Source organism: Cervus canadensis, chromosome 15, assembly GCF_019320065.1.
Source record: "Cervus canadensis isolate Bull #8, Minnesota chromosome 15, ASM1932006v1, whole genome shotgun sequence".
In the NCBI taxonomy this organism is placed as follows: domain Eukaryota; kingdom Metazoa; phylum Chordata; class Mammalia; order Artiodactyla; family Cervidae; genus Cervus; species Cervus canadensis.
In genome coordinates this window covers 19,198,345-19,210,437 of record NC_057400.1, presented here as the reverse complement: position 1 = coordinate 19,210,437, position 12,093 = coordinate 19,198,345, and the positions used below count along the sequence as shown (strand labels likewise).

The 12,093-nt window shown below is 38.4% G+C and overlaps 1 long non-coding RNA gene across 4 annotated transcripts in view; it reads left to right on the top strand.

Moving 5' to 3' along the window:
• LOC122453579 overlaps positions 1-12,093 on the top strand; it is a 136,010-nt gene that overhangs the window by 63,583 nt on the left and 60,334 nt on the right. Inside the window, exon 4 of one of the 4 annotated variants that reach the window (XR_006273112.1) lies at positions 9,611-9,742. The exons of the other annotated variants lie outside the window; for them this stretch is intronic. This is a non-coding gene — a long non-coding RNA (uncharacterized LOC122453579). The remainder of the gene's footprint in view (positions 1-9,610; positions 9,743-12,093) is intronic. 4 annotated transcript variants of the gene reach the window in all.

Genomic DNA, 12,093 nt, shown 5'->3' with positions numbered 1-12,093 from the left:
GACAACTCATTGGAAAAGACCCTGATGGTGGGAAAGATTGATGGCAGGAAGAGAAGGGGACAGGAGAGGATAAGATGGTTGGATGGCATCACCGACTCCATGGACATGAGTTTGAGCAAGCTCCAGAAGATGGTGAAGGACAGGGAAGCCCGGAGTGCTGCAGTCTATGGCATTGCAAAGAGTAGGACATGACTTGAGTGACTGAACAGCAGATCAAAGTTGTTGGGCTAATATGTCTAGATATAAAGATTGACATTGGTTTTTTAATTGTAATCTTCATACTCTGTGTTTGGCTCTGGTTAAAGATTTCATGGAGGTGCATGTATGAGAAATTATCTGTCTTCCTTCCCTCCAACCCCCCCCCCCCAACCCCTGCCACACACATATCTTCCTTCTTTCCTTCCTTTTTGCCAAATGACACTTCTATGCATATGCTTGCTGATATTCATGCTCAGTAATTTTATCCTGATTTTGGGTAGTTCATGGAGCTAACATTTTCCAATTGAAACTATGTTTATGGAAAGACACTTCTGAAACTTTGTATTGATTTCCAAGGCAAACACCTTTACCAGCCTTTACAAAGGAATATCTGAGGTACAGAACAGCATTGCTTTTGGCTCCTAGAGTCAACTATTGGGGAATGTTCAATTCTTTCACTCTGTTTCCCAGCAGAATCCAATATACTCAAGATCCACACATCTCTCATTCCATCTGACTGTTGATGCTGTTGGTTGAATAGGTTCCCCATTTTCAGTAGTAGTTTGTTTGAAAGGGAGTATGGAGAGAGAAGAGCTGATGGTGACACAACAGAATGAGTCGCTGAGCACGACAGACTCCAGTGATTGGTGGCGAGGAGACTTTCAGAGAAAGGACCCTTTATAATAAGCATCACTCCTCTAATGCGCTTTGGGACAGGGGCCCCTGCTCTGGACCATGATGATAACAGTCTGAGTCATGAGAATGAGTGGGTGTATGAGTGCATATGGTTTGTATACTAGGGGAAACAAAACATATGCAGAAGAAATCGCTACTGAAAATTAAAGCAGCTCTATAAAACATTGTGAGGGATGACATAAAGGAAGCAGCACTGAATAGATGAATGTGCCAGTGGCAGACCTGCAGCTCAGCGGTAGTATTCTCACATGGCTAATAATAGCAATAATAAAAATGAGGATGAGCATTTACCAAGCTTTTATTAAGTGCAGGAGCTGTCTTAAGTGCTTCACCACGTTATTTACATAGGTCCTTGAAGCCACTCAATGAAATAGTTACAGTTCTTATTTACATTCAGATGGTGAACAAAGGCATAGGGAACCCACATGAATTGTTTGACTAGTAAGTTTTTCAAGTTGTGTCTAACCCAGCTGATTTTGATACCAAGGCCTGAGTGATATGCTACTTCCAACAAGACCAGTTCAGAGTGTTCTTTAGTTTTTATTCTTTTCTCAGAAAGTTTTATAGGTCTCTTTAAGTCAAGGAAGGAAAAATGGCTAATTAGGACACAAATCACATGTACTTAAACTATGATCTCTGTGAACTACTATACCTCTAAAGCATTGTTTCATAGTCAGTACCAGGTGATACAAAGAGGGAAAGACAGTTTTCAGTACCGTAAAAAAGAAGTTTTGAAGAAAGCACTGAATCAAATGAGTATAAGGCTCTACTTTAAAGTCCTTGCTGATCTCTTCATTTTCAGAGCAAAAATCATTACATGTATTTAACTTTGATCAGGAAAATTATATATTTACTTCTTTGAACTTTGTATGTGAATTTATTCTCAAGGGTTTTAAAACTCTGAGATTGTGAGGCTCTTCTAGGAACTAGATTCTTTTCCCGTATTGAATTTCAGTCTTGCACACACCTGGCCTTTTGAGGGAGTGGGAGAGTGATTTTTTTAGGAATCAGTGAGCTAAAATGGACTGGAATGGGTGAATTTAATTCAGATGACCATTATATCTACTACTGTGGGCAAAAATCCCTTAGAAGAAATGGAATAGCCATCATAGTCAACAAAAGAGTCTGAAATGCAGTGCTTGGATGCAATCTCAAAAACGACAGAATGATCTCTGCTCATTTCCAAGGCAAACCATTCAGTATCACAGTAATCCAAGTCTATGCCCTGACCAGTAATGCTGAAGAAGCTGAAGTTGAATGGTTCTATGAAGACCTGCAAGACCTTCTAGAACTAACACCGAAAAAAGATGTTCTTTTCATCATAGGGGACTGGAATGCAAAAATAGGAAGTCAAGAGCTACCTGGAGTAACAGGCAAATTTGGCCTTGGAGTTCAAAATGAAGCAGGGCGAAGGTTAACAGAGTTTTGCCAAGAGAACACACTGGTCATAGCAAACACCCTCTTCCAACACAGAAGAGAGGACTCTACACATGGACATCACCAGATGGTCAATACCGAAATCAGATTGATTATATTCTTTGCAGTCAAAGATGGAAAAGCTCTATAATCAGCAAAAAGAAGACTGGGAGCTGACTGTGGCTCAGATCATGAACTCCTTATTGCCAAATTCAGACTTAAGTTGAAGAAAGTAGGGGAAACCTCTAGACCATTCAGGTATGACCTAAATCAAATCCCTTATGATTATACAGTCAAAGTGACAGATTCAAGGGATTAGATCTGATAGACAGAGTGCCTGAAGAACTATGGACAGAGGTTTGTGACATTGTACAGGAGACAGGGATCAAAACTATCCACATGGAAAAGAAATGCAAAAAGGCAAAATGGTTTTCTGAAAAGGTCTTCCAAATAGCTGAGAAAAGAACAGAAGCAAAAGAGAAAAGGAAAGATACACCCATTTGAATGCAGAGTTCCGAAGAACAGCAAGGAGAGATAAGAAAGCCTTCCTCAATGATCAATGCAATGAAATAGAGGAAAACAATAGAATGGGAAAGACTAGAGATCCCTTCAAGAAAATCGAGATACCAAGGGAGTATTTCATGAGCACAATAAAGGACAGAAACGGTATGGACCTAACAGAAGCAGAAGATATTAAGAAGAGGTGGCAAGAATACACAGAAGAACTATACAAAAAAGATCTTCACGACCCAGATAACCATGATGGTGTGATCTCTCACCTAGAGCCAGACATCCTGGAATGCGAAGTCAAGTGGGCCTTAGGCAGCATCACTATAAACAAAGTTAGAATTTCCAGTTGAGTTATTTCAAATCCTAAAAGATGATGGTGTGAAAGTGCTGCACTCATTATGCCAGCAAATTTGGAAAACTCAGCAGTGGCCACAGGACTGGAAAAGGTCAGTTTTCAATCCAATCACAAAGAAAGGCAATGCCAAAGAATGCTCAAACTACTGCACAATTGTACTCATCTCATATGCTAGCAAAGTAATGCTCAAAATTCTTCAACAGTACATGAACCATGAACTTCCAGCTGTTCAAGCTGGATTTAGAAAAAGCAGAGGCACCAGAGATCAAATTGCCAGCATCTGTTGGATCATTGAAAAAGCAAGAGAGTTCCAGAAAAACATCAACTTCTGCTTTATTGACAACACCAAAGCCTTTGACTGTGTGAATCACAATAAACTGTGGAAAATTCTTAAAGAATTGGGACTACCAGACCACCTAACGTGCCTCCTGAGAAATCTGTATGCAGGCCAGGAAGCAACAGTTAGAACTGGACATGGAACAATGGACTGTTTCCAAATAGGAAAAGGAGAACGTCAAGGCTGTATATTGTCACCCTGCTTATTTAACTTATATGCAGAGTACATCATGCGAAATGCTTGACTGGATGAAGCACAAGCTGAAATCAAGATTGCTAGGAAAAATATCAACAACCTCAGATATGCAGATGACACCACCCTTATGGCAGAAAGTGAAGAAGAACTAAAGAGCCTCTTGATGAAAGTGAAAGAGGAGAGTGAAAAAGTTGGCTTAAAACTCAAAAAACTAAAATCATGGCAATCTGGTCTGATCACTTCATGGCAAATAGATGGGGAAACAGTGGAAACAGTGACAGACACTATTTTCTTGGGCTCCAATATCACTGCAGGCAGTGACTGCAGCCATGAAATTAAAAGACGCTTGCTCTTGGGAAGAAAAGCTATGACCAACCCAGACAGCATATTAAAAAGCAGAGACATTACTTTGCCAACAAAGGTCTGTCTAGTCAAAGCTGTGGTTTTTCCAGTGGTCGTGTATGGATATGAGAGTTGGACCATAAAGAAAGCTGAGCACCAAAAAATTAATGCTTTTGAGCTGTTGTGTTGGAGAAGACTCTTGAGAGTCCCTTGGACTGCAAGGAGATTTAACCAGTCAATCCAGAGGAAATCATTCCTGAATATTCATTGGAAGGACTGATGCTGAAGCTCCAATACTTTGGCCACCTGATGCGAAGAGCTGACTCATTTAAAAAGACCCTGATGCTGGGAAAGATTGAGGGCAGGAGAAGAAGGGATGACAAAGGATGAGATGGTTGAATAACATCTCCGCCTTGATGAACATGAGTTTGAGCAAGCTCCGGGAGTTAGTGATGGAAAGGGAAGCCTGGCATGCTGCAGTCCATTTAGTTGCAGAGTCGGACATGACTGAGTGATGGAACTGAACTGAACTGCAATTGATTTGACTCCCCAGCATGAGGAAGTGGACTGCAGTGGGCAGACTTGCATTGGATGCTGATGCCAATCAGTTCACAGCTCTGCCTTTCCAATCTGTGTGTGACATGAGCAAATCAAGTCATTTATATTCTCTAACACAGTGATTCTCAAACTTTAGCACACTTGTTAAAACTCAAGTGTGCTGGACCCCTCCCCAGAGCCTCAGATTTAATATGTCCAGAGTGTGGCCACAAATTGGCCCATGTGATACTAACACAGTCCAGGAGCATATTTTGAGAAATGCCACAGCAATTGTCAGTTCTCTCATCTTTTTAAAAATATAATAATAATAATAATTATTATTGTTAATTGCTTTTTGGCTGTGCCATGCGGCATGCGGGTCTTAGTTTCCTGACCAGGGACTGAACCCTTGCCCCCTGCAGTGGAAGGGCAGAGTCTTAACCACTGGAATGCCAGGGAAATCCTTCAGTATTCTCATCCCTAAAGTGGGGACAATAGTGCCTCCCTCACTAGACTGTTGTAAGGTTTGGAGACAGAATCTTAAACTGACTTTCATACCTGTGTGTGTACACTTGACACTATGACCACCAGTTTTGTTTTTTTTTTTTTTTTTTAGTGCAATTTGTTAAGTCTACCACTTAATTCTATTTGGATTGTTGAGGACAGTGATAATTTAAGGTGTCTGGATATTGATCACTTTGTAAAATGTTTCAGGTAACAGATTTGTGGAGTTCACTTGCAAAAATTAGAAGCATCTGAGGAGGAGGAGAACAGAACCAGTGATGGGTGCTTATTCAGGGTAGGGCAAAAGCTCTGGAGCAAGCCTGCCTCCTCTTTGTGTACCGTTGCGGAAGGTCTCTCCTGATGTTCAGTTTGGTCTAATGACTTACTAATTCATTCACTCAATGCTCATTGACTGTGCATTTCCTTGTTGCTCTGCTGGATTCCTAAAATAAAAGGAAGAAAGATAGTGTTCCAGGCCTCAAGAAACTTTAAAAGTCCTTTGAATCTTTGGTTCCAGGCTAACTCCTGGGTCATCAGTCATAATTTTAGTGTATTTATTGTTTTACAAATCTCACTAAATCAATCAGCTGTACACATATATTGAACAACACATTGTTGTCTGTCCTTCATTAGGTTTTGTGGATGGTATGAAGAGTGTACATTAAGAATCTCTGAGCTCAAAGAACTGAGAGCTTATTAACCAATGTATATTTAAATATTACACAGTGCCAACGCTAAACTGAATATATTAACTAGAAATTAATGAATGGTCAAAGAGGGAAGCCTAAGAAAGATTGCTTTGTGACTGAAAGTGCTTCCAACATGTGATGGGCCCCTCCCCACTACAATTCAGAGATTTAAGATTGAGTCATTAAAACTGATTTTTAACCTCAGTCCAAACTTGGAGTCTAACTGAAATCTAAAAATTACTGAAGTATATGGCAAAGAGAAATCTGTTTGTTTTTTTTTCCCTATGAGTATTATTTTGCATTTCTACTCTTATTTTTGGGGTTCTGGAAATTCCAATTCATCAAGACATTTGCTGACCATATACCTGAGACTCTCTTAAGTTTGTTTCTTGGCTCTGAATTTTGAAAGTGACTCTGCCGAAAGTTGCAGAAAAAAAAATTTTTTTTTGGCCACTCCATTCGGCATGTGGGATCTTGGTTCCCAGACCAGGGATTAAACCTGTATCTACTGCATGGAGTCTTAACCACTGGACTCCAAGGAAATGCCAAGAAAGTCTTTACTTGTAACTAGCTCTGCACATGAGAAAGAAAGAATGTGCAAAGCTTTTTGTGGAGTTTAAGTTTGGTCATAAAATCCTCTCAGTGTATCTCTGGCTATTTAATAAAATGTAGCATCCTTCATAGGCAACTGTACTGTTACTGACATAAACGTATCATTAATGTATTCATTCAGTAGATGGGTACTTAACATCTGCTAGGTGTCAACTGTTATAGAAATGGTTTTGTACTGATTTTTGCGCATATTCTAATTTAATCCCAGTAGAATCGAAAGGCTCACATTTAAAAATTCTCAATTTAAAAAACAAGCAAAAGACACAAAACAGATCTATCATAAATAAAACTGAATCTTATATAATAAATTAAATATAAATTATAGTCAATTATAGAAATATAAAATGTATGAATTTTATTTATGTATATATTATATATAATTTTAATATATTTTAGATTTTAAGATTAAGAACCACTAACTTTATATAATTTAATATAGTATATTTATATGATGGGCTTCCCAGGTGTCTCAGTGGCAAAGAATTCGCCTGCCAAGCAGGAGACTCAGGTTCAAACCCTGGCTGAATAAGATTCCCCTGGGAAAGGAAATGGCAACCCACTCCAATAGTCTTGCCTGGGAAATCTCATGGATAGAGGAACCTGGCAGACTACAGTCCACAGGGTTGCAAAAAGAGTTGGACACAACTTGTTATCTAAACAACAATTTATATGATATGTGATTATGATTTATGTATTATTTATATATGATATATATTTTAATTTTATGAAATTCATATATCATTATTTATATATTAAATAATATATACTTTTATTATGATTTACATTATATAATGCATATACTATATAAATATAATGTTAATGAAAGATAATTACAATGTAAATTATAATTATGAATAATGTATGGTTTATATAATAAATATAAGTATGATCATAAGTCTTCTGTTATCAATTGGATGTTGGTGTGAAAGTTTATAAATTACATATAATTTATGTAATATATATTTTATATTTTAAGATTGAATCATTAAATTTATGTAATTTAATACACTTTATATAATGTATAACATCTATTTATATGTGCTGTTTAATTATAATCATAACATTCATGAAGAGAAGTGAAAGAAAAGGGAGAAAGGGAAAGATATACTCAATTGAATGCAGAGTTCTAGAGAATAGCAAGGAGAGATAAGAAAACCTTCTTAAGTGAACAATGTAAAGAAATAGATAAAAACAATAGAATGGGAAAGACTAGAAATCCTTCAAGAAAATAAGAGATATCAAGGGAACATTTCATGCAAGGATCAGCATGATAAAGGACAGAAATATTAAGGACCTAACAGAGGCAAACGATACTAAGAAGAGGTGGCAAGAATATACAGAAGAACTGTAGAAAAAAAATCTTGATGACTTGGATAACCACAATGGTGTGGTCTGTCACCTAGAGCCAAACATCCTGGAATGTGAAGTTACGTGGGCCTTAGGAAGCATTACTATGAACAAAGCAAGTGGAGGTGATGAAATTCCAGCTGAGCTATTTCGAATCCTAAAAGATGATGCTGTTAAAGTGCTGCACTCAATATGTCAGCAAATTTTTAAAACTCAGCAGTGACCGACCACAGGACTGGAAAAGGTCTGTTTTCATTCCATTTCTAAAGAAAGGCAATGCCAAAGAATGTTCAAACTACCAAACAATTGTGCTCATTTCACATGCTAGCAAGATAAGGCTCAACTCCTTTAAGCTAGGCTTCAACAGTATGTGAATTGAGAAGTTCCAGATGGTCAAGCTGGATTTAGAAAAGACAGAGGAACCAGAGATCAAATTGCCAGCATCTGTTGGATCATGGAGAAAGCAAAGAAGTTCCAGAAAAAACATCTGCTTCATTGACTATGTGAAAACCTTTGACTATATGGACCACAATAAACTGTGAAAAATTCTTAAACATATGTGAGTACCAGACCACCTGTCTCCTGCGAAACCTATATGCAGGTCAAGAAGCAACAGTTAGAACTGGACTTGAAACAGCAGACTGGTTAAAAATTAGGAAAGGAGTACATCAAGGTTGTATATTGTCACCCTACTTATTTAACTTCTATGCAGAGTACCTCATGCGAAATGCCAGGCTAGATAAATCACAAGCTGGAATCAAGATTGCTAGGAGAAATATCAACAATCTCAGAAATGCAGATGATAGCACTCTAAAATGGCAGAAAGTGAAGAGGAACTAAAGAGCCTCTTGATAAACGTGAAAGAGGAGAGTGAAAAAGCTGGCTTAAAACTCAACATTCAGAAAACTAAGATCATGCATCCGGTCCCATCACTTCATAGCAATGGGTGGGGAAAAAGTAGAAACAGTGACATTTTCTTTTCTTGGGCTCTAAAATCACTGCGGATGGTGACTGCAGCTGTGAAATCAAAAGATGCTTTCTCCTTGGAAGAAAAGCTATGACAAACCTCGACAGCATATTAAAAAGCAGACACATTACTTTGCCAACAAAGGTCCGTCTAGTCAAAGCTATGGTTTTTCCAGTAGTCATGCACAGATGTGAGAGTTGGATCATAAAGAAGGCTGAGCACTGAAAAATTAATGCTTTCGAGTTGGGGTGATGGAGAAGATTCTTGAGAGTCCCATGGACAACAAGGAGATCAAGCCAGTCAATCCTAAAGGAAATCAACCCTGAATATTCATTGAAAGAACTGATGCTGAAGCTCCAATACTTTGGTCACATTATGTGAAGGGCCAACTTATTGGAGTAGACCCTGATGAAGGGAAAGATTGAGGACTGAAGGAGAAAGTGGGCAGCAGAGGGTGAGATGGTCGGATAGCATCATTTACTCAATGGCTGTGAGTTTGAGCAAACTCTGGGCAATAGAGAAGGACAGGGGAGCCTTGGATGCTGCAGGCCAGGGGATTGCAGAGAGTCCTAAGTGACTTGGTGACTCAACAGCAACATAACATTTATGTTGTGGACAAAGAATGTTTCCTGCTGTTTCAGTAAACAAAGGATGTTTTAATCATAAAACTTTTATCCCTAGAGGCACCTCTAGTGGTCCACCCTGAGGGAAATTCAGGAAGGAGAAAAACAGGGTATTGCCCTTAGATAGTTAAGATGCACATCAAAGGAATGGTTATAAACCCAGACTCTTGGATCTTCCCTACACGGAAAAGCACTACCATCATTAATTTGTTGATTTAAGATGTCTGTTTTTGTGACTAGCAGTAGTATTTGAATTTAGACTACATTTGTTTGTTTTTTCAGCAAAAACTCCTCTATATCCTGGCTTCTCCATTACCTCTTTGGAATGGTCCCTCAGAGTTATCTAACAGGCTGCTGTTCTGGATTGTAGTTCTCAATAAGGCCCTGAATAAAATATAATTCTCAGTCTTCAAGGTATGCATTTGTTTTCGGTCAACAATATATAATTATTTGCATATATTATACTATGTTATGTTTATGATTTATGTTATATATCTAGATATTGTTTATCTATGATAAATGTAAATATAGTCATAAAGCTTCTGTCAGGCATTTTTTGTTGTTGTTGTTAGAATATTCAAACTTGAATGGAGAAAACAGTGGGGGAAGAGTTGAGTGAAGCTAAATTATATTCTAGACCTGAAACTCTATGACCCCTTATAGCTGGTTAAAAGATTACTAGCTAATGAGGGAATATCATTTTTGATAAAGGTCTTAAAGTCCTTCTGAGTTTGTTTAATCATCACTACTTCATTCACACTAGTGTTTTCTTTGTTGGTTCATTTAGGAAGCTAGGGCTTCCGTTGTGGCTCAGCTGGTAAAGAATCTGCCTGCAATGCAGGAGAAGTGGGTTGGATCCCTGGGTTGGGAAGATCCCCTGGAGAAGGGAAAGGCTACCCACTCCAGTATTCTGGCCTGGAGAATTCCATGACTGTATAGTACATGGAGAAGGAAACGGCAACCCACTCCAGTATTCTTGCCTGGAAAATCCCATGGACTAAGGATCCTGGTAGGCTACAGTCCATGGGGTTGCAAAGAGTCGGACATGACTGAGCGACTTCACTTCACTTCACTATAGTACGTGGAGTTATAAACAGCCAGATAGACTGAGCGAGTTTCACACTGAGCATAATGGGTCAGTGTGATAAATGAAGGCTTACAGAGGAACAGGAGCCTTAAGAAAAGATTGCCAATTGTAAGAAAAATTCAGACTAACCATTTGACAGTTCTGCCTGGGGCTGTTCCCATTCTTTGTAAATAACCAGTTGTGTAATAGATAACACTCTTAACTTGAGGTCACATATTGTTTTCAAAATATAATTAAGAGCTTTTAAAAGTATCTCTGAAGGTTTCACGCTAACATTTTTGGATAAATTGTCACTTAGTTAGTATTTGACTTTTTTACTTAGAACAAAAGTAAAAGAAATAAAGCCAACTTTTCAATAGAGATTCTTAAGATTTGTTAAATTATACTTTTAAATCATGTTTTGGTCAATTTTCCTTTTCATTTCATAGCAGAGTTACTTTATATGAGCTTATTTATTCATTTATGAAAGAAAATGTTTATATATCAAAGTTTTGTGACTAGGAAATTTTTTAAGATCATATTTTTTTCCCCTGAAACATGTTAATTTTGAGCGATGAGCCCATGTTTCTTTTCAGAAAATATTATTTATTTATATTTATTTTTAAAGTTTTTATTGGAATAGAGTTGATTTACCATGTTATGTTAGTTTCTGTTGTGCAGCAAAGTGAATCAGTTATACATATACATATATCTGAAAGGTCGGGGCATGCCCGGGAAAAGTGCCGCAAGGCAAATTCCGGAGGCTGGCTAAACTTCCGGGGACCCACCCCCTGCAGCCTGGTCCAGTCGGGTACCGACCCGGAGCCCTCGGACACTGACCGCCGCTGTAGCCCGCGCTTTCTTCCTTATATGAAAAGACCTGGCTTAGACCCGGCCCTGGCTATAAAACCCCTCCCCGCCCCTCATACCTCGCAGACTCCCTTTGTCTCCTCACTCACCCGCCCCCGGGAGTTCTGCCGGAGAGCGACCGCTCAATAAAGGCCTTTACCACCGGTCCTTAGAGGCGGCTTTTTTTCTCCCGCGGCGTTTTTCTAACAATATCCACTGTTTTTAAGATTGTTTGCCCATTAGGTCATTACATAGTATTGGGTAGAATTCCCTGTGCTATACAGTTGGTCCTTATTAGTTTCCTATTCTATATATAGTAGTGTGTATATGTCAATTCCACACTCTCAATTTATTCCTTCTCCTCTTCCCCTCTGGTACTTTTAAGTTTCTTTTCTACATCGGTGACTGTTTTGTAAATAGGTTCATTTGCACCATTTTTTAAGATTCCACATATAAGCAATATGATATCTGTTTTTCTCTGCCTAACTAACTTCACTTACTGTGATAATCTCTAGGTCCATCCATGTTGCTTCAAATGGCATTACTTCCTTCTTTTTTATGACTGAGTAATATTTCATTGTATATAAGTACCACATCTTCTTTATCCATTCATTTATCTTGGCTACTATAAATAGTGCTGCTATGAACATTTGGGTGCATGAATCTTTTTGGATTAGAGTTTTCTCTAGTATATGCCCAAAAGTAGGGTTTCTGGGTCATATGGTAGTTCTAGTTTTAGTTTTCTAAAGAACTTCCATAGTGGCTGCACCAGCTTACATTCCCATCAAGAGTATAAAAAGTTTCCCTTTTCTCCACACCCTCTCCAGCATTTGTTTGTAGACTTAAAAAA